This window comes from Lissotriton vulgaris, chromosome 1_1 (genome assembly GCF_964263255.1).
Source record: "Lissotriton vulgaris chromosome 1_1, aLisVul1.2, whole genome shotgun sequence".
Taxonomy (NCBI): Eukaryota; Metazoa; Chordata; class Amphibia; order Caudata; family Salamandridae; genus Lissotriton; species Lissotriton vulgaris.
This window is the reverse complement of record NC_141685.1, coordinates 231,408,804-231,428,842: the sequence shown is the minus strand read 5'-3', so window position 1 is coordinate 231,428,842 and position 20,039 is coordinate 231,408,804. Positions and strand designations below refer to the sequence as shown.

The 20,039-nt window shown below is 39.5% G+C and overlaps 24 non-coding genes across 24 annotated transcripts; all 24 read left to right on the top strand.

Annotated features, from left to right (window-relative positions):
* Positions 1-137: 137 nt before the first annotated feature.
* TRNAA-AGC (transfer RNA alanine (anticodon AGC)) lies at positions 138-210 on the top strand. The gene has a single exon. It is a non-coding gene; the product is annotated as a tRNA-Ala (tRNA).
* Positions 211-562: 352 nt separating this feature from the next.
* On the top strand, positions 563-635 carry TRNAK-CUU (transfer RNA lysine (anticodon CUU)). Its single transcript has one exon. It is a non-coding gene; the product is annotated as a tRNA-Lys (tRNA).
* Positions 636-1,846: 1,211 nt separating this feature from the next.
* TRNAK-CUU (transfer RNA lysine (anticodon CUU)) lies at positions 1,847-1,919 on the top strand. The gene has a single exon. It is a non-coding gene; the product is annotated as a tRNA-Lys (tRNA).
* Positions 1,920-2,261: 342 nt separating this feature from the next.
* TRNAA-AGC (transfer RNA alanine (anticodon AGC)) lies at positions 2,262-2,334 on the top strand. Its single transcript has one exon. It is a non-coding gene; the product is annotated as a tRNA-Ala (tRNA).
* Positions 2,335-3,323: 989 nt separating this feature from the next.
* On the top strand, positions 3,324-3,396 carry TRNAA-AGC (transfer RNA alanine (anticodon AGC)). Its single transcript has one exon. It is a non-coding gene; the product is annotated as a tRNA-Ala (tRNA).
* A 351-nt stretch (positions 3,397-3,747) lies between these two features.
* TRNAN-AUU (transfer RNA asparagine (anticodon AUU)) lies at positions 3,748-3,820 on the top strand. The gene has a single exon. It is a non-coding gene; the product is annotated as a tRNA-Asn (tRNA).
* Positions 3,821-3,969: 149 nt separating this feature from the next.
* On the top strand, positions 3,970-4,042 carry TRNAK-CUU (transfer RNA lysine (anticodon CUU)). Its single transcript has one exon. It is a non-coding gene; the product is annotated as a tRNA-Lys (tRNA).
* Positions 4,043-5,869: 1,827 nt separating this feature from the next.
* Positions 5,870-5,942, top strand: TRNAK-CUU (transfer RNA lysine (anticodon CUU)). The gene has a single exon. It is a non-coding gene; the product is annotated as a tRNA-Lys (tRNA).
* A 767-nt stretch (positions 5,943-6,709) lies between these two features.
* On the top strand, positions 6,710-6,782 carry TRNAN-AUU (transfer RNA asparagine (anticodon AUU)). The gene has a single exon. It is a non-coding gene; the product is annotated as a tRNA-Asn (tRNA).
* Positions 6,783-6,931: 149 nt separating this feature from the next.
* Positions 6,932-7,004, top strand: TRNAK-CUU (transfer RNA lysine (anticodon CUU)). The gene has a single exon. It is a non-coding gene; the product is annotated as a tRNA-Lys (tRNA).
* Positions 7,005-7,346: 342 nt separating this feature from the next.
* Positions 7,347-7,419, top strand: TRNAA-AGC (transfer RNA alanine (anticodon AGC)). The gene has a single exon. It is a non-coding gene; the product is annotated as a tRNA-Ala (tRNA).
* Positions 7,420-8,408: 989 nt separating this feature from the next.
* On the top strand, positions 8,409-8,481 carry TRNAA-AGC (transfer RNA alanine (anticodon AGC)). Its single transcript has one exon. It is a non-coding gene; the product is annotated as a tRNA-Ala (tRNA).
* A 351-nt stretch (positions 8,482-8,832) lies between these two features.
* Positions 8,833-8,905, top strand: TRNAN-AUU (transfer RNA asparagine (anticodon AUU)). The gene has a single exon. It is a non-coding gene; the product is annotated as a tRNA-Asn (tRNA).
* A 149-nt stretch (positions 8,906-9,054) lies between these two features.
* TRNAK-CUU (transfer RNA lysine (anticodon CUU)) lies at positions 9,055-9,127 on the top strand. The gene has a single exon. It is a non-coding gene; the product is annotated as a tRNA-Lys (tRNA).
* Positions 9,128-10,954: 1,827 nt separating this feature from the next.
* On the top strand, positions 10,955-11,027 carry TRNAK-CUU (transfer RNA lysine (anticodon CUU)). Its single transcript has one exon. It is a non-coding gene; the product is annotated as a tRNA-Lys (tRNA).
* Positions 11,028-11,794: 767 nt separating this feature from the next.
* Positions 11,795-11,867, top strand: TRNAN-AUU (transfer RNA asparagine (anticodon AUU)). Its single transcript has one exon. It is a non-coding gene; the product is annotated as a tRNA-Asn (tRNA).
* Positions 11,868-12,016: 149 nt separating this feature from the next.
* TRNAK-CUU (transfer RNA lysine (anticodon CUU)) lies at positions 12,017-12,089 on the top strand. Its single transcript has one exon. It is a non-coding gene; the product is annotated as a tRNA-Lys (tRNA).
* Positions 12,090-13,077: 988 nt separating this feature from the next.
* Positions 13,078-13,150, top strand: TRNAK-CUU (transfer RNA lysine (anticodon CUU)). The gene has a single exon. It is a non-coding gene; the product is annotated as a tRNA-Lys (tRNA).
* A 321-nt stretch (positions 13,151-13,471) lies between these two features.
* TRNAA-AGC (transfer RNA alanine (anticodon AGC)) lies at positions 13,472-13,544 on the top strand. The gene has a single exon. It is a non-coding gene; the product is annotated as a tRNA-Ala (tRNA).
* A 978-nt stretch (positions 13,545-14,522) lies between these two features.
* On the top strand, positions 14,523-14,595 carry TRNAA-AGC (transfer RNA alanine (anticodon AGC)). The gene has a single exon. It is a non-coding gene; the product is annotated as a tRNA-Ala (tRNA).
* A 2,039-nt stretch (positions 14,596-16,634) lies between these two features.
* On the top strand, positions 16,635-16,707 carry TRNAA-AGC (transfer RNA alanine (anticodon AGC)). Its single transcript has one exon. It is a non-coding gene; the product is annotated as a tRNA-Ala (tRNA).
* Positions 16,708-17,503: 796 nt separating this feature from the next.
* TRNAK-CUU (transfer RNA lysine (anticodon CUU)) lies at positions 17,504-17,576 on the top strand. Its single transcript has one exon. It is a non-coding gene; the product is annotated as a tRNA-Lys (tRNA).
* A 1,434-nt stretch (positions 17,577-19,010) lies between these two features.
* TRNAK-CUU (transfer RNA lysine (anticodon CUU)) lies at positions 19,011-19,083 on the top strand. Its single transcript has one exon. It is a non-coding gene; the product is annotated as a tRNA-Lys (tRNA).
* A 342-nt stretch (positions 19,084-19,425) lies between these two features.
* Positions 19,426-19,498, top strand: TRNAA-AGC (transfer RNA alanine (anticodon AGC)). Its single transcript has one exon. It is a non-coding gene; the product is annotated as a tRNA-Ala (tRNA).
* The last annotated feature ends 541 nt before the right edge of the window (positions 19,499-20,039 follow it).

Below are 20,039 nucleotides of genomic sequence, written 5' to 3'. Positions count from 1 at the left end.
AACTGTAAAACATCCCATAAGTGGAGGTAAGGCATAAGTTAGGAGTGAACTTAACACTGTTATGGGCAATTGGACTTCAAATAAAGTGTGGAAGGCAGTAAGGTTACTTTTTTCATGTTATGCAGATTAAACACACAGGGGAATTAGCTCAAATGGTAGAGCGCTCGCTTAGCATGCGAGAGGTAGCGGGATCGATGCCCGCATTCTCCATTATAAAATTTGCATACATTTTATTTTTAACTTGTCATTGCCAAGGTCATTGCAGAGTAAGAACAGAAAAATCACAGATGGCTTTCAAATATGGTCTCATTATAACAACTAAAGTGGTTTAATCAAAAGGGTTCAGGTATTCCTTAGCATGTGAGAGGAATTTGAATTCTTATGCAATCTCAAAATGAAGTTCTCACAACTTCCTTTTTCATTTTCTCTTATTTTTTTTGACACTCTGTCCTCTGAAGGATGTATAAATCTGGCTTTCCTTGCAAAACAAGAGTAGAGGAATATCCAGGATTTGATTTTCTTCACAAAAAGGGATTGGTCTGCATACTGCCTTAAGGAGGGAGCCCGGCTAGCTCAGTCGGTAGAGCATGAGACTCTTAATCTCAGGGTCGTGGGTTCGAGCCCCACGTTGGGCGAAAACGAGTAATTTTTGCCTGAATATTGCATTGACTCTCATAATATGGAGATTAATCTTGCATTAGACCTGCAATAACTCCCAAAAATTGTCCAGGAATGGATTTCCTTCATAAAAAATTATTAGTCTGCATACCATCTTGAAGTGGGAGCCCGGCTAGCTCAGTTGGTAGAGCATGAGACTCTTAATCTCAGGGTCGTGGGTTTGAGCCCCACGTTGGGCGAAAATGAGTAATTTTTGCTGGATTATTGCATTGACTCTCATAATCTGGTGAATATTCTTGCATTAGACATGCAATAACTATCAAAAATGGTATCTCCCTTGGTTTCTCATTGGTGGGAAATTTAACTTCAAGATTAGCTAGGGTATGAGTCTAGATGAACACACCGCAATATCACTCATATTCGAGTAGTAAACAGGCCAACCTGAACTGTAAAACATCCCATAAGTGGAGGTAAGGCATACGTTAGGAGTGAACTTAACACTGTTATGGGCAATTGGACTTCAAATAAAGTGTGGAAGGCAGTAAGGTTACTTTTTTCATGTTATGCTGATTAAACACAGAGGGGAATTAGCTCAAATGGTAGAGGGCTCGCTTAGCATGCGAGAGGTAGCGGGATCGATTCCCGCATTCTCCATTGTAAAATTTGCATACATTTTATTTTTAACTTGTCATATCCAAGGTCATTGCAGAGTGAGAACAGAAAAATCACAGATGGCTTTCAAATATGGTCTCATTATAACAACTAAAGTGGTTTAATCAAAAGGGTTCAGGTATTCTTTAGCATGTGAGAGGAATTTGAATTCTTATGCAATCTCAAAATGAAGTTCTCACAACTTCCATTTTCATTTTCTCTTATTTTTTTTGACACTCTGTCCTCCGAAGGATGTATAAATCTGGCTTTCCTTGCAAAACAAGAGTAGAGGAATATCCAGGATTTGATTTTCTTCACAAAAAGGGATTGGTCTGCATACTGTCTTGAGGAGGGAACCCGGCTAGCTCAGTCGGTAGAGCATGAGACTCTTAATCTCAGGGTCGTGGGTTCGAGCCGCACGTTGGGCGAAAACGAGTAATTTTTGCCTGAATATTGCATTGACTCTCATAATATGGAGATTAATCTTGCATTAGACATGCAATAACTCCCAAAAATTGTCCAGGAATGGATTTCCTTCATAAAAAATGATTAGTCTGCATACCATCTTGAAGTGGGAGCCCGGCTAGCTCAGTCGGTAGAGCATGAGACTCTTAATCTCAGGGTCGTGGGTTCGAGCCCCACGTTGGGCGAAAATGAGTAATTTTTGCTGGATTATTGCATTGACTCTCATAATCTGGTGAATATTCTTGCATTAGACATGCAATAACTATCAAAAATGGTATCTCCCTTGGTTTCTCATTGGTGGGAAATTTAACTTCAAGATTAGGTAGGGTATGAGTCTAGATGAACACACCACAATATCACTCATATTCGAGTAGTAAACAGGCCAACCTGAACTGTAAAACATCCCATAAGTGGAGGTAAGACATAAGTTAGGAGTGAACTTAACACTGTTATGGGCAATTGGACTTCAAATAAAGTGTAGAAGGCAGTGAGGTTACTTTTTTCATGTTATGCAGATTAAACACACAGGGGAATTAGCTCAAATGGTAGAGCGCTCGCTTAGCATGCGAGAGGTAGCGGGATCGATGCCCGCATTCTCCATTATAAAATTTGCATACATTTTATTTTTAACTTGTCATTGCCAAGGTCATTGCAGAGTAAGAACAGAAAAATCACAGATGGCTTTCAAATATGGTCTCATTATAACAACTAAAGTGGTTTAATCAAAAGGGTTCAGGTATTCTTTAGCATGTGAGAGGAATTTGAATTCTTATGCAATCTCAAAATGAAGTTCTCACAACTTCCGTTTTCATTTTCTCTTATTTTTTTTGACACTCTGTCCTCTGAATGATGTATAAGTCTGGCTTTCCTTGCAAAACAAGAGTAGAGGAATATCCAGGATTTGATTTTCTTCACAAAAAGGGATTGGTCTGCATACTGTTTTAAGGAGGGAGCCCGGCTAGCTCAGTCGGTAGAGCATGAGACTCTTAATCTCAGGGTCGTGGGTTCGAGCCCCACGTTGTGCGAAAACGAGTAATTTTTGCCTGCATATTGCATTGACTCTCATAATATGGAGATTAATCTTGCATTAGACATGCAATAACTCCCAAAAATTGTCCAGGAATGGATTTCCTTAATAAAAAATGATTAGTCTGCATACCATCTTGAAGTGGGAGCCCGGCTAGCTCAGTCGGTAGAGCATGAGACTCTTAATCTCAGGGTCGTGGGTTTGAGCCCCATGTTGGGCGAAAATGAGTAATTTTTGCTGGATTATTGCATTGACTCTCATAATCGGGTGAATATTCTTGCATTAGACATGCAATAACTATCAAAAATGGTATCTCCCTTGGTTTCTCATTGGTGGGAAATTTAACTTCAAGATTAGCTAGGGTATGAGTCTAGATGAACACACCGCAATATCACTCATATTCGAGTAGTAAACAGGCCAACCTGAACTGTAAAACATCCCATAAGTGGAGGTAAGGCATAAGTTAGGAGTGAACTTAACACTGTTATGGGCAATTGGACTTCAAATAAAGTGTGGAAGGCAGTAAGGTTACTTTTTTCATGTTATGCAGATTAAACACACAGGGGAATTAGCTCAAATGGTAGAGCGCTCGCTTAGCATGCGAGAGGTAGCGGGATCGATGCCCGCATTCTCCATTATAAAATTTGCATACATTTTATTTTTAACTTGTCATTGCCAAGGTCATTGCAGAGTAAGAACAGAAAAATCACTGATGGCTTTCAAATATGGTCTCATTATAACAACTAAAGTGGTTTAATCAAAAGGGTTCAGGTATTCTTTAGCATGTGAGAGGAATTTGAATTCTTATGCAATCTCAAAATGAAGTTCTCACAACTTCCATTTTCGTTTTCTCTTATTTTTGTGACACTCTGTCCTCTGAAGGATGTATAAATCTGGCTTTCCTTGCAAAACAAGAGTAGAGGAATATCCAGGATTTGATTTTCTTCACAAAAAGGGATTGGTCTGAATACTGTCTTAAGGAGGGAACCCGGCTAGCTCAGTCGGTAGAGCATGAGACTATTAATCTCAGGGTCATGGGTTCGAGCCCAACGGTGGGCGAAAACAAGTAATTTTTGCCTGAATATTGCATTGACTCTCATAATATGGAGATTAATCTTGCATTAGACATGCAATAACTCCCAAAAATTGTCCAGGAATGGATTTCCTTCATAAAAAATGATTAGTCTGCATACCATCTTGAAGTGGCAGCCCGGCTAGCTCAGTCGGTAGAGCATGAGACTCTTAATCTCAGGGTCGTGGGTTCGAGCCCCACGTTGGGCGAAAATGAGTAATTTTTGCTGGATTATTGCATTGACTCTCATAATCGGGTGAATATTCTTGCATTAGACATGCAATAACTATCAAAAATGGTATCTCCCTTGGTTTCTCATTGGTGGGAAATTTAACTTCAAGATTAGGTAGGGTATGAGTCTAGATGAACACACCACAATATCACTCATATTCGAGTAGTAAACAGGCCAACCTGAACTGTAAAACATCCCATAAGTGGAGGTAAGGCATAAGTTAGGAGTGAACTGAACACTGTTATGGGCAATTGGACTTCAAATAAAGTGTGGAAGGCAGTAAGGTTACTTTTTTCATGTTATGCAGATTAAACGCACAGGGGAATTAGCTCAAATGGTAGAGCGCTTGCTTAGCATGCGAGAGGTAGCGGGATTGATGCCCGCATTCTCCATAATAAAATTTGCATACATTTTATTTTTAACTTGTCATTGCCAAGGTCATTGCAGAGTAAGAACAGAAAAATCACAGATGGCTTTCAAATATGGTCTCATTATAACAACTAAAGTGGTTTAATCAAAAGGGTTCAGGTATTCTTTAGCATGTGAGAGGAATTTGAATTCTTATGCAATCTCAAAATGAAGTTCTCACAACTTCCATTTTCATTTTCTCTTTTTTTTTTGACACTCTGTCCTCTGAAGGATGTATAAATCTGGCTTTCCTTGCAAAACAAGAGTAGAGGAATATCCAGGATTTGATTTTCTTCACAAAAAGGGATTGGTCTGCATACTGTCTTAAGGAGGGAACCCGGCTAGCTCAGTCGGTAGAGCATGAGACTCTTAATCTCAGGGTCATGGGTTCGAGCCCCATGTTGGGCGAAAATGAGTAATTTTTGCTGGATTATTGCATTGACTCTCATAATCGGGTGAATATTCTTGCATTAGACATGCAATAACTATCAAAAATGGTATCTCCCTTGGTTTCTCATTGGTGGGAAATTTAACTTCAAGATTAGCTAGGGTATGAGTCTAGATGAACACACCGCAATATCACTCATATTCGAGTAGTAAACAGGCCAACCTGAACTGTAAAACATCCCATAAGTGGAGGTAAGGCATAAGTTAGGAGTGAACTTAACACTGTTATGGGCAATTGGACTTCAAATAAAGTGTGGAAGGCAGTAAGGTTACTTTTTTCATGTTATGCAGATTAAACACACAGGGGAATTAGCTCAAATGGTAGAGCGCTTGCTTAGCATGCGAGAGGTAGCGGGATCGATGCCCGCATTCTCCATTATAAAATTTGCATACATTTTATTTTTAACTTGTCATTGCCAAGGTCATTGCAGAGTAAGAACAGAAAAATCACTGATGGCTTTCAAATATGGTCTCATTATAACAACTAAAGTGGTTTAATCAAAAGGGTTCAGGTATTCTTTAGCATGTGAGAGGAATTTGAATTCTTATGCAATCTCAAAATGAAGTTCTCACAACTTCCATTTTCGTTTTCTCTTATTTTTTTGACACTCTGTCCTCTGAAGGATGTATAAATCTGGCTTTCCTTGCAAAACAAGAGTAGAGGAATATCCAGGATTTGATTTTCTTCACAAAAAGGGATTGGTCTGCATACTGTCTTAAGGAGGGAACCCGGCTAGCTCAGTCGGTAGAGCATGAGACTCTTAATCTCAGGGTCATGGGTTCGAGCCCCACGTTGGGCGAAAACAAGTAATTTTTGCCTGAATATTGCATTGACTCTCATAATATGGAGATTAATCTTGCATTAGACCTGCAATAACTCCCAAAAATTGTCCAGGAATGGATTTCCTTCATAGAAAATGATTAGTCTGCATACCATCTTGAAGTGGGAGCCCGGCTAGCTCAGTCGGTAGAGCATGAGACTCTTAATCTCAGGGTCGTGGGTTCGAGCCCCACGTTGGGCGAAAATGAGTAATTTTTGCTGGATTATTGCATTGACTCTCATAATCTGGTGAATATTCTTGCATTAGACATGCAATAACTATCAAAAATGGTATCTCCCTTGGTTTCTCATTGGTGGGAAATTTAACTTCAAGATTAGCTAGGGTATGAGTCTAGATGAACACACCGCAATATCACTCATATTCGAGTAGTAAACAGGCCAACCTGAACTGTAAAACATCCCATAAGTGGAGGTAAGGCATACGTTAGGAGTGAACTTAACACTGTTGTGGGCAATTGGACTTCAAATAAAGTGTGGAAGGCAGTAAGGTTACTTTTTTCATGTTATGCAGATTAAACACACAGGGTAATTAGCTCAAATGGTAGAGCGCTCGCTTAGCATGCGAGAGGTAGCGGGATCGATGCCCGCATTCTCCATTATAAAATTTGCATACATTTTATTTTTAACTTGTCATATCCAAGGTCATTGCAGAGTAAGAACAGAAAAATCACAGATGGCTTTCAAATATGGTCTCATTATAACAACTAAAGTGGTTTAATCAAAAGGGTTCAGGTATTCTTTAGCATGTGAGAGGAATTTGAATTCTTATGCAATCTCAAAATGAAGTTCTCACAACTTCCATTTTCATTTTCTCTTATTTTTTTTGACACTCTGTCCTCTGAAGGATGTATAAATCTGGCTTTCCTTGCAAAACAAGAGTAGAGGAATATCCAGGATTTGATTTTCTTCACAAAAAGGGATTGGTCTGAATACTGTCTTAAGGAGGGAACCCGGCTAGCTCAGTCGGTAGAGCATGAGACTATTAATCTCAGGGTCATGGGTTCGAGCCCAACGGTGGGCGAAAACGAGTAATTTTTGCCTGCATATTGCATTGACTCTCATAATATGGAGATTAATCTTGCATTAGACATGCAATAACTCCCAAAAATTGTCCAGGAATGGATTTCCTTAATAAAAAATGATTAGTGTGCATACCATCTTGAAGTGGGAGCCCGGCTAGCTCAGTCGGTAGAGCATGAGACTCTTAATCTCAGGGTCGTGGGTTCGAGCCCCACGTTGGGCGAAAATGAGTAATTTTTGCTGGATTATTGCATTGACTCTCATAATCTGGTGAATATTCTTGCATTAGACATGCAATAACTATCAAAAATGGTATCTCCCTTGGTTTCTCATTGGTGGGAAATTTAACTTCAAGATTAGGTAGGGTATGAGTCTAGATGAACACACCACAATATCACTCATATTCGAGTAGTAAACAGGCCAACCTGAACTGTAAAACATCCCATAAGTGGAGGTAAGACATAAGTTAGGAGTGAACTTAACACTGTTATGGGCAATTGGACTTCAAATAAAGTGTAGAAGGCAGTGAGGTTACTTTTTTCATGTTATGCAGATTAAACACACAGGGGAATTAGCTCAAATGGTAGAGCGCTCGCTTAGCATGCGAGAGGTAGCGGGATCGATGCCCGCATTCTCCATTATAAAATTTGCATACATTTTATTTTTAACTTGTCATTGCCAAGGTCATTGCAGAGTAAGAACAGAAAAATCACAGATGGCTTTCAAATATGGTCTCATTATAACAACTAAAGTGGTTTAATCAAAAGGGTTCAGGTATTCTTTAGCATGTGAGAGGAATTTGAATTCTTATGCAATCTCAAAATGAAGTTCTCACAACTTCCGTTTTCATTTTCTCTTATTTTTTTTGACACTCTGTCCTCTGAATGATGTATAAGTCTGGCTTTCCTTGCAAAACAAGAGTAGAGGAATATCCAGGATTTGATTTTCTTCACAAAAAGGGATTGGTCTGCATACTGTTTTAAGGAGGGAGCCCGGCTAGCTCAGTCGGTAGAGCATGAGACTCTTAATCTCAGGGTCGTGGGTTCGAGCCCCACGTTGTGCGAAAACGAGTAATTTTTGCCTGCATATTGCATTGACTCTCATAATATGGAGATTAATCTTGCATTAGACATGCAATAACTCCCAAAAATTGTCCAGGAATGGATTTCCTTAATAAAAAATGATTAGTCTGCATACCATCTTGAAGTGGGAGCCCGGCTAGCTCAGTCGGTAGAGCATGAGACTCTTAATCTCAGGGTCGTGTGTTTGAGCCCCATGTTGGGCGAAAATGAGTAATTTTTGCTGGATTATTGCATTGACTCTCATAATCGGGTGAATATTCTTGCATTAGACATGCAATAACTATCAAAAATGGTATCTCCCTTGGTTTCTCATTGGTGGGAAATTTAACTTCAAGATTAGCTAGGGTATGAGTCTAGATGAACACACCGCAATATCACTCATATTCGAGTAGTAAACAGGCCAACCTGAACTGTAAAACATCCCATAAGTGGAGGTAAGGCATAAGTTAGGAGTGAACTTAACACTGTTATGGGCAATTGGACTTCAAATAAAGTGTGGAAGGCAGTAAGGTTACTTTTTTCATGTTATGCAGATTAAACACACAGGGGAATTAGCTCAAATGGTAGAGCGCTCGCTTAGCATGCGAGAGGTAGCGGGATCGATGCCCGCATTCTCCATTATAAAATTTGCATACATTTTATTTTTAACTTGTCATTGCCAAGGTCATTGCAGAGTAAGAACAGAAAAATCACTGATGGCTTTCAAATATGGTCTCATTATAACAACTAAAGTGGTTTAATCAAAAGGGTTCAGGTATTCTTTAGCATGTGAGAGGAATTTGAATTCTTATGCAATCTCAAAATGAAGTTCTCACAACTTCCATTTTCGTTTTCTCTTATTTTTGTGACACTCTGTCCTCTGAAGGATGTATAAATCTGGCTTTCCTTGCAAAACAAGAGTAGAGGAATATCCAGGATTTGATTTTCTTCACAAAAAGGGATTGGTCTGAATACTGTCTTAAGGAGGGAACCCGGCTAGCTCAGTCGGTAGAGCATGAGACTATTAATCTCAGGGTCATGGGTTCGAGCCCAACGGTGGGCGAAAACAAGTAATTTTTGCCTGAATATTGCATTGACTCTCATAATATGGAGATTAATCTTGCATTAGACATGCAATAACTCCCAAAAATTGTCCAGGAATGGATTTCCTTCATAAAAAATGATTAGTCTGCATACCATCTTGAAGTGGCAGCCCGGCTAGCTCAGTCGGTAGAGCATGAGACTCTTAATCTCAGGGTCGTGGGTTCGAGCCCCACGTTGGGCGAAAATGAGTAATTTTTGCTGGATTATTGCATTGACTCTCATAATCGGGTGAATATTCTTGCATTAGACATGCAATAACTATCAAAAATGGTATCTCCCTTGGTTTCTCATTGGTGGGAAATTTAACTTCAAGATTAGGTAGGGTATGAGTCTAGATGAACACACCACAATATCACTCATATTCGAGTAGTAAACAGGCCAACCTGAACTGTAAAACATCCCATAAGTGGAGGTAAGGCATAAGTTAGGAGTGAACTGAACACTGTTATGGGCAATTGGACTTCAAATAAAGTGTGGAAGGCAGTAAGGTTACTTTTTTCATGTTATGCAGATTAAACGCACAGGGGAATTAGCTCAAATGGTAGAGCGCTTGCTTAGCATGCGAGAGGTAGCGGGATTGATGCCCGCATTCTCCATAATAAAATTTGCATACATTTTATTTTTAACTTGTCATTGCCAAGGTCATTGCAGAGTAAGAACAGAAAAATCACAGATGGCTTTCAAATATGGTCTCATTATAACAACTAAAGTGGTTTAATCAAAAGGGTTCAGGTATTCTTTAGCATGTGAGAGGAATTTGAATTCTTATGCAATCTCAAAATGAAGTTCTCACAACTTCCATTTTCATTTTCTCTTTTTTTTTTGACACTCTGTCCTCTGAAGGATGTATAAATCTGGCTTTCCTTGCAAAACAAGAGTAGAGGAATATCCAGGATTTGATTTTCTTCACAAAAAGGGATTGGTCTGCATACTGTCTTAAGGAGGGAACCCGGCTAGCTCAGTCGGTAGAGCATGAGACTCTTAATCTCAGGGTCATGGGTTCGAGCCCCATGTTGGGCGAAAATGAGTAATTTTTGCTGGATTATTGCATTGACTCTCATAATCGGGTGAATATTCTTGCATTAGACATGCAATAACTATCAAAAATGGTATCTCCCTTGGTTTCTCATTGGTGGGAAATTTAACTTCAAGATTAGCTAGGGTATGAGTCTAGATGAACACACCGCAATATCACTCATATTCGAGTAGTAAACAGGCCAACCTGAACTGTAAAACATCCCATAAGTGGAGGTAAGGCATAAGTTAGGAGTGAACTTAACACTGTTATGGGCAATTGGACTTCAAATAAAGTGTGGAAGGCAGTAAGGTTACTTTTTTCATGTTATGCAGATTAAACACACAGGGGAATTAGCTCAAATGGTAGAGCGCTTGCTTAGCATGCGAGAGGTAGCGGGATCGATGCCCGCATTCTCCATTATAAAATTTGCATACATTTTATTTTTAACTTGTCATTGCCAAGGTCATTGCAGAGTAAGAACAGAAAAATCACTGATGGCTTTCAAATATGGTCTCATTATAACAACTAAAGTGGTTTAATCAAAAGGGTTCAGGTATTCTTTAGCATGTGAGAGGAATTTGAATTCTTATGCAATCTCAAAATGAAGTTCTCACAACTTCCATTTTCGTTTTCTCTTATTTTTTTGACACTCTGTCCTCTGAAGGATGTATAAATCTGGCTTTCCTTGCAAAACAAGAGTAGAGGAATATCCAGGATTTGATTTTCTTCACAAAAAGGGATTGGTCTGCATACTGTCTTAAGGAGGGAACCCGGCTAGCTCAGTCGGTAGAGCATGAGACTCTTAATCTCAGGGTCATGGGTTCGAGCCCCACGTTGGGCGAAAACAAGTAATTTTTGCCTGAATATTGCATTGACTCTCATAATATGGAGATTAATCTTGCATTAGACCTGCAATAACTCCCAAAAATTGTCCAGGAATGGATTTCCTTCATAGAAAATGATTAGTCTGCATACCATCTTGAAGTGGGAGCCCGGCTAGCTCAGTCGGTAGAGCATGAGACTCTTAATCTCAGGGTCGTGGGTTCGAGCCCCACGTTGGGCGAAAATGAGTAATTTTTGCTGGATTATTGCATTGACTCTCATAATCTGGTGAATATTCTTGCATTAGACATGCAATAACTATCAAAAATGGTATCTCCCTTGGTTTCTCATTGGTGGGAAATTTAACTTCAAGATTAGCTAGGGTATGAGTCTAGATGAACACACCGCAATATCACTCATATTCGAGTAGTAAACAGGCCAACCTGAACTGTAAAACATCCCATAAGTGGAGGTAAGGCATACGTTAGGAGTGAACTTAACACTGTTGTGGGCAATTGGACTTCAAATAAAGTGTGGAAGGCAGTAAGGTTACTTTTTTCATGTTATGCAGATTAAACACACAGGGTAATTAGCTCAAATGGTAGAGCGCTCGCTTAGCATGCGAGAGGTAGCGGGATCGATGCCCGCATTCTCCATTATAAAATTTGCATACATTTTATTTTTAACTTGTCATATCCAAGGTCATTGCAGAGTAAGAACAGAAAAATCACAGATGGCTTTCAAATATGGTCTCATTATAACAACTAAAGTGGTTTAATCAAAAGGGTTCAGGTATTCTTTAGCATGTGAGAGGAATTTGAATTCTTATGCAATCTCAAAATGAAGTTCTCACAACTTCCATTTTCATTTTCTCTTATTTTTTTTGACACTCTGTCCTCTGAAGGATGTATAAATCTGGCTTTCCTTGCAAAACAAGAGTAGAGGAATATCCAGGATTTGATTTTCTTCACAAAAAGGGATTGGTCTGAATACTGTCTTAAGGAGGGAACCCGGCTAGCTCAGTCGGTAGAGCATGAGACTATTAATCTCAGGGTCATGGGTTCGAGCCCAACGGTGGGCGAAAACAAGTAATTTTTGCCTGAATATTGCATTGACTCTCATAATATGGAGATTAATCTTGCATTAGACATGCAATAACTCCCAAAAATTGTCCAGGAATGGATTTCCTTCATAAAAAATGATTAGTCTGCATACCATCTTGAAGTGGCAGCCCGGCTAGCTCAGTCGGTAGAGCATGAGACTCTTAATCTCAGGGTCGTGGGTTCGAGCCCCACGTTGGGCGAAAATGAGTAATTTTTGCTGGATTATTGCATTGACTCTCATAATCGGGTGAATATTCTTGCATTAGACATGCAATAACTATCAAAAATGGTATCTCCCTTGGTTTCTCATTGGTGGGAAATTTAACTTCAAGATTAGGTAGGCTATGAGTCTAGATGAACACACCACAATATCACTCATATTCGAGTAGTAAACAGGCCAACCTGAACTGTAAAACATCCCATAAGTGGAGGTAAGGCATAAGTTAGGAGTGAACTGAACACTGTTATGGGCAATTGGACTTCAAATAAAGTGTGGAAGGCAGTAAGGTTACTTTTTTCATGTTATGCAGATTAAACGCACAGGGGAATTAGCTCAAATGGTAGAGCGCTTGCTTAGCATGCGAGAGGTAGCGGGATTGATGCCCGCATTCTCCATTATAAAATTTGCATACATTTTATTTTTAACTTGTCATTGCCAAGGTCATTGCAGAGTAAGAACAGAAAAATCACAGATGGCTTTCAAATATGGTCTCATTATAACAACTAAAGTGGTTTAATCAAAAGGGTTCAGGTATTCTTTAGCATGTGAGAGGAATTTGAATTCTTATGCAATCTCAAAATGAAGTTCTCACAACTTCCATTTTCATTTTCTCTTTTTTTTTTGACACTCTGTCCTCTGAAGGATGTATAAATCTGGCTTTCCTTGCAAAACAAGAGTAGAGGAATATCCAGGATTTGATTTTCTTCACAAAAAGGGATTGGTCTGCATACTGTCTTAAGGAGGGAACCCGGCTAGCTCAGTCGGTAGAGCATGAGACTCTTAATCTCAGGGTCATGGGTTCGAGCCCCACGTTGGGCGAAAACAAGTAATTTTTGCCTGAATATTGCATTGACTCTCATAATATGGAGATTAATCTTGCATTAGACCTGCAATAACTCCCAAAAATTGTCCAGGAATGGATTTCCTTTATAAAAAATGATTAGTCTGCATACCATCTTGAAGTGGGAGCCCGGCTAGCTCAGTCGGTAGAGCATGAGACTCTTAATCTCAAGGTCGTGGGTTCGAGCCCCACGTTGGGCGAAAATGAGTAATTTTTGCTGGATTATTGCATTGACTCTCATAATCTGGTGAATATTCTTGCATTAGACATGCAATAACTATCAAAAATGGTATCTCCCTTGGTTTCTCATTGGTGGGAAATTTAACTTCAAGATTAGGTAGGGTATGAGTCTAGATGAACACACCGCAATATCACTCATATTCGAGTAGTAAACAGGCCCATAAGTGGAGGTAGGGCATAAGTTAGGAGTGAACTTAACACTCTTATGGGCAATTGGACTTCAAATAAAGTGTGGAAGGCAGTAAGGTTACTTTTTTCATGTTATGCAGATTAAGCACACAGGGGAATTAGCTCAAATGGTAGAGCGCTCGCTTAGCATGCGAGAGGTAGCGGGATCGATGCCCGCATTCTCCATTATAAAATTTGCATACATTTTATTTTTAACTTGTCATTGCCAAGGTCATTGCAGAGTAAGAACAGAAAAATCACAGATGGATTTCAAATATGGTCTCATTATAACAACTAAAGTGGTTTAATCAAAAGGGTTCAGGTATTCTTTAGCACGTGAGAGGAATTTGAATTCTTATGCAATCTCAACATGAAGTTCTCACAACTTCCGTTTTCATTTTCTCTTATTTTTTTTGACACTCTGTCCTCTGAATGATGTATAAATCTGGCTTTCCTTGCAAAACAAGAGTAGAGGAATATCCAGGATTTGATTTTCTTCACAAAAAGTGATTGGTCTGCATACTGTCTTAAGGAGGGACCCCGGCAAGCTCAGTCGGTAGAGCATGAGACTCTTAAGCTCAGGGTCGTGGGTTCGAGCCCCACGTTGTGCGAAAACGAGTAATTTTTGCCTGCATATTGCATTGACTCTCATAATATGGAGATTAATCTTGCATTAGACATGCAATAACTCCCAAAAATTCTCCAGGAATAGATTTCCTTAATAAAAAATGATTAGTCTGCATACCATCTTGAAGTGGGAGCCCGGCTAGCTCAGTCAGTAGAGCATGAGACTCTTAATCTCAGGGTCGTGGGTTTGAGCCCCTACTTTCGGGGAAAATGAGTAATTTTTGCTGGACTCTCATAATCTGGTGATTATTCTTGCATTAGACATGCAATAACTCTCAAAAATGGTATCTCCCTTGGTTTCTCATTGGTGGGAAATTTAACTTCAAGATTAGCTTGGGTATGAGTCTAGATGAACACACCGCAATATCACTCATATTCGAGTAGTAAACAGGCCAACCTGAACTGTAAAACATCCCATAAGTGGAGGTAAGGCATAAGTTAGGAGTGAACTTAACACTGTTATGGGCAATTGGACTTCAAATAAAGTGTGGAAGGCAGTAAGGTTACTTTTTTCATGTTATGCAGATTAAAAACACAGGGGAATTAGCTCAAATGGTAGAGCGCTCGCTTAGCATGCGAGAGGAAGCGGGATCGATGCCCGCATTCTCCATTATAAAATTTGCATACATTTTATTTTTAACTTGTCATTGCCAAGGTCATTGCAGAGTAAGAACAGAAAAATCACAGATGGCTTTCAAATATGGTCTCATTATAACAACTAAAGTGGTTTAATCAAAAGGGTTGAGGTATTCTTTAGCATGTGAAAGGAATTTGAATTCTTATGCAATCTCAAAATGAAGTTCTCACAACTTCCATTTTCATTTTCTCTTATTTTTTTTGACACTCTGTCCTCTGAAGGATGTATAAATCTGGCTTTCCTTGCAAAACAAGAGTAGAGGAATATCCAGGATTTGATTTTCTTCACAAAAAGGGATTGGTCTGCATACTGTCTTAAGGAGGGAGCCTGGCTAGCTCAGTCGGTAGAGCATGAGACTCTTAATCTCAGGGTCGTGGGTTCGAGCCCCACGTTGGGCGAAAAAGACTAATTTTTGCCTGAATATTGCATTGACTCTCATAATATGGAGATTAATCTTGCATTAGACATGCAATAACTCCCAAAAATTGCCCAGGAATGGATTTCCTTCATAAAAAATGATTAGTCTGCATACCATCTTGAAGTGGGAGCCCGGCTAGCTCAGTCGGTAGAGCATGAAACTCTTAATCTCAGGGTTGTGGGTTCGAGCCCCACGTTAGGCGAAAATGAGTAATTTTTGCTGGATTATTGCATTGACTCTCATAATCTGGTGAATATTCTTGCATTAGACATGCAATAACTATCAAAAATGGTATCTCCCTTGGTTTCTCATTGGTGGGAAATTTACCTTCAAGATTAGGTAGGGTATGAGTCTAGATGAACACACCGCAATATCACTCATATGCGAGTAGTAAACAGGCCAACCTGAACTGTAAAACATCCCATAAGTGGAGGTAAGGCATAAGTTAGGAGTGAACTTAACACTCTTATGGGCAATTGGACTTCAAATAAAGTGTGGAAGGCAGTAAGGTTACTTTTTTCATGTTATGCAGATTAAGCACACAGGGGAATTAGCTCAAATGGTAGAGCGCTCGCTTAGCATGCGTGAGGTAGCGGGATCGATGCCCGCATTCTCCATTATAAAATTTGCATACATTTTATTTTTAACTTGTCATTGCCAAGGTCATTGCAGAGTAAGAACAGAAACATCACAGATGGCTTTCAAATATGGTCTCATTATAACAACTAAAGTGGTTTAATCAAAAGGGTTCAGGTATTCTTTAGCACGTGAGAGGAATTTGAATTCTTATGCAATCTCAACATGAAGTTCTCACAACTTCCATTTTCATTTTCTCTTATTTTATTTGACACTCTGTCCCCTAAAGGATGTATAAATCTGGCTTTCCTTGCAAAACAAGAGTAGAGAAATATCCAGGATTTGATTTTCTTCACAAAAAGTGATTGGTCTGCATACTGTCTTAAGGAGGGACCCCGGCAAGCTCAGTCGGTAGAGCATGAGACTCTTAAGCTCAGGGTCGTGTGTTCGAGCCCCACGTTGGGCGAAAAAGAGTAATTTTTGCCTGAATATTTCATTGACTCTCATAATATGGAGATTAATCTTGCATTAGACATGCAATAACTCCCAAAAATTGTCCAGGAATAGATTTCCTTCATAAAAAATGATTAGTCTGCATACCATCTTGAAGTGGGAGCCCGGCTAGCTCAGTCAGTAGAGCATGAGACTCTTAATCTCAGGGTCGTGGGTTTGAGCCCCTACTTTGGGGGAAATTAGTAATTTTTGCTGGACTCTCATAATCTGGTGATTATTCTTGCATTAGACATGCAATAACTATCAAAAATGGTATCTCCCTTGGTTTCTCATTGGTGGGAAATTTAACTTCAAGATTAGCTTGGGTATGAGTCTAGATGAACACACCGCAATATCTCTCATATTCGAGTAGTAAACAGGCCAACCTGAACTGTAAAACATCCCATAAGTGGAGGTAAGGCATAAGTTAGGAGTGAACTTAACACTGTTATGGGCAATTGGACTTCAAATAAAGTGTGGAAGGCAGTAAGGTTACTTTTTTCATGTTATGCAGATTAAACACACAGGGGAATTAGCTCAAATGGTAGAGCGCTCGCTTAGCATGCGAGAGGAAGCGGGATCGATGCCCGCATTCTCCATTATAAAATTTGCATACATTTTATTTTTAACTTGTCATTGCCAAGGTCATTGCAGAGTAAGAACAGAAAAATCACAGATGGCTTTCAAATATGGTCTCATTATAACAACTAAAGTGGTTTAATCAAAAGGGTTGAGGTATTCTTTAGCATGTGAGAGGAATTTGAATTCTTATGCAATCTCAAAATGAAGTTCTCACAACTTCCATTTTCATTTTCTCTTATTTTTTTTGACACTCTGTCCTCTGAAGGATGTATAAATCTGGCTTTCCTTGCAAAACAAGAGTAGAGGAATATCCAGGATTTGATTTTCTTCACAAAAAGGGATTGGTCTGCATACTGTCTTAAGGAGGGAGCCTGGCTAGCTCAGTCGGTAGAGCATGAGACTCTTAATCTCAGGGTCGTGGATTCGAGCCCCACGTTGGGCGAAAAAGAGTAATTTTTGCCTGAATATTGCATTGACTCTCATAATATGGAGATTAATCTTGCATTAGACCTGCAATAACTCCCGGAAATTGTCCAGGAATGGATTTCCTTCATAAAAAATAATTAGTCTGCATACCATCTTGAAGTGGGAGCCCGGCTAGCTCAGTCGGTAGAGCATGAGACTCTTAATCTCAGGGTCGCGGGTTCGAGCCCCACGTTGGGCGAAAATGAGTAATTTTTGCTGGATTATTGCATTGACTCTCATAATATGGAGATTAATCTTGCATTAGACCTGCAATAACTCCCAAAAATTGTCCAGGAATGGATTTCCTTCTTAAAAAATGATTAGTCTGCATACCATCTTGAAGTGGGAGCCCGGCTAGCTCAGTCGGTAGAGCATGAGACTCTTAATCTCAGGGTCGTGGGTTCGAGCCCCACGTTGGGCGAAAACGAGTAATTTTTGCCTGAATATTGCATTGACTCTCATAATATGGAGATTAATCTTGCATTAGACATGCAATAACTCCCAAAAATTGTCCAGGAATGGATTTTCTTCATAAAAAATGATTAGTCTGCATACCATCTTGAAGTGGGAGCCCGGCTAGCTCAGTCGGTAGAGCATGAGACTCTTAATCTCAGGGTCGTGGGTTCGAGCCGCACGTTGGGCGAAAACGAGTAATTTTTGCCTGAATATTGCATTGACTCTCATAATATGGAGATTAATCTTGCATTAGACATGCAATAACTCCCAAAAATTGTCCAGGAATGGATTTCCTTCATAAAAAAATGATTAGTCTGCATACCATCTTGAAGTGGGAGCCCGGCTAGCTCAGTCGGTAGAGCATGAGACTCTTAATCTCAGGGTCGTGGGTTCGAGCCCCACGTTAGGCGAAAATGAGTAATTTTTGCTGGATTATTGCATTGACTCTCATAATCTGGTGAATATTCTTGCATTAGACATGCAATAACTATCAAAAATGGTATCTCCCTTGGTTTCTCATTGGTGGGAAATTTAACTTCAAGATTAGGTAGGGTATGAGTCTAGATGAACACACCGCAATATCACTCATATTCGAGTAGTAAACAGGCCAACCTGAACTGTAAAACATCCCATAAGTGGAGGTAAGACATAAGTTAGGAGTGAACTTAACACTGTTATGGGCAATTGGACTTCAAATAAAGTGTGGAAGGCAGTGAGGTTACTTTTTTCATGTTATGCAGATTAAACACACAGGGGAATTAGCTCAAATGGTAGAGTGCTCGCTTAGCATGCGAGAGGTAGCGGGATCGATGCCCGCATTCTCCATTATAAAATTTGCATACATTTTATTTTTAACTTGTCATTGCCAAGGTCATTGCAGAGTAAGAACAGAAAAATCACAGATGGCTTTCAAATATGGTCTCATTATAACAACTAAAGTGGTTTAATCAAAAGGGTTCAGGTATTCTTTAGCATGTGAGAGGAATTTGAATTCTTATGCAATCTCAAAATGAAGTTCTCACAACTTCCGTTTTCATTTTCTCTTATTTTTTTTGACACTCTGTCCTCTGAATGATGTATAAGTCTGGCTTTCCTTGCAAAACAAGAGTAGAGGAATATCCAGGATTTGATTTTCTTCACAAAAAGGGATTGGTCTGCATACTGTTTTAAGGAGGGAGCCCAGCTAGCTCAGTCGGTAGAGCATGAGACTCTTAATCTCAGGGTCGTGGGTTCGAGCCCCACGTTGTGCGAAAACGAGTAATTTTTGCCTGAATATTGCATTGACTCTCATAATATGGAGATTAATCTTGCATTAGACCTGCAATAACTCCCAAAAATTGTCCAGGAATGGATTTCCTTAATAAAAAATGATTAGTCTGCATACCATCTTGAAGTGGGAGCCCGGCTAGCTCAGTCGGTAGAGCATGAGACTCTTAATCTCAGGGTCGTGGGTTCGAGCCCCACGTTGGGCGAAAATGAGTAATTTTTGCTGGATTATTGCATTGACTCTCATAATCTGGTGAATATTCTTGCATTAGACATGCAATAACTATCAAAAATGGTATCTCCCTTGGTTTCTCATTGGTGGGAAATTTAACTTCAAGATTAGCTAGGGTATGAGTCTAGATGAACACACCGCAATATCACTCATATTCGAGTAGTAAACAGGCCAACCTGAACTGTAAAACATCCCATAAGTGGAGGTAAGGCATACGTTAGGAGTGAACTTAACACTGTTATGGGCAATTGGACTTCAAATAAAGTGTGGAAGGCAGTAAGGTTACTTTTTTCATGTTATGCAAATTAAACACATAGGGGAATTAGCTCAAATGGTAGAGCGCTCGCTTAGCATGCGAGAGGTAGCGGGATCGATGCCCGCATTCTCCATTATAAAATTTGCATACATTTTATTTTTAACTTGTCATATCCAAGGTCATTGCAGAGTAAGAACAGAAAAATCACAGATGGCTTTCAAATATGGTCTCATTATAACAACTAAAGTGGTTTAATCAAAAGGGTTCAGGTATTCTTTAGCATGTGAGAGGAATTTGAATTCTTATGCAATCTCAAAATGAAGTTCTCACAACTTCCATTTTCATTTTCTCTTATTTTTTTTACACTCTGTCCTCTGAAGGATGTATAAATCTGGCTTTCCTTGCAAAACAAGAGTAGAGGAATATCCAGGATTTGATTTTCTTCACAAAAAGGGATTGGTCTGCATACTGTCTTAAGGAGGGAACCCGGCTAGCTCAGTCGGTAGAGCATGAGACTCTTAATCTCAGGGTCATGGGTTTGAGCCCCACGTTGGGCGAAAACGAGTAATTTTTGCCTGAATATTGCATTGACTCTCATAATATGGAGATTAATCTTGCATTAGACATGCAATAACTCCCAAAAATTGTCCAGGAATGGATTTCCTTCATAAAAA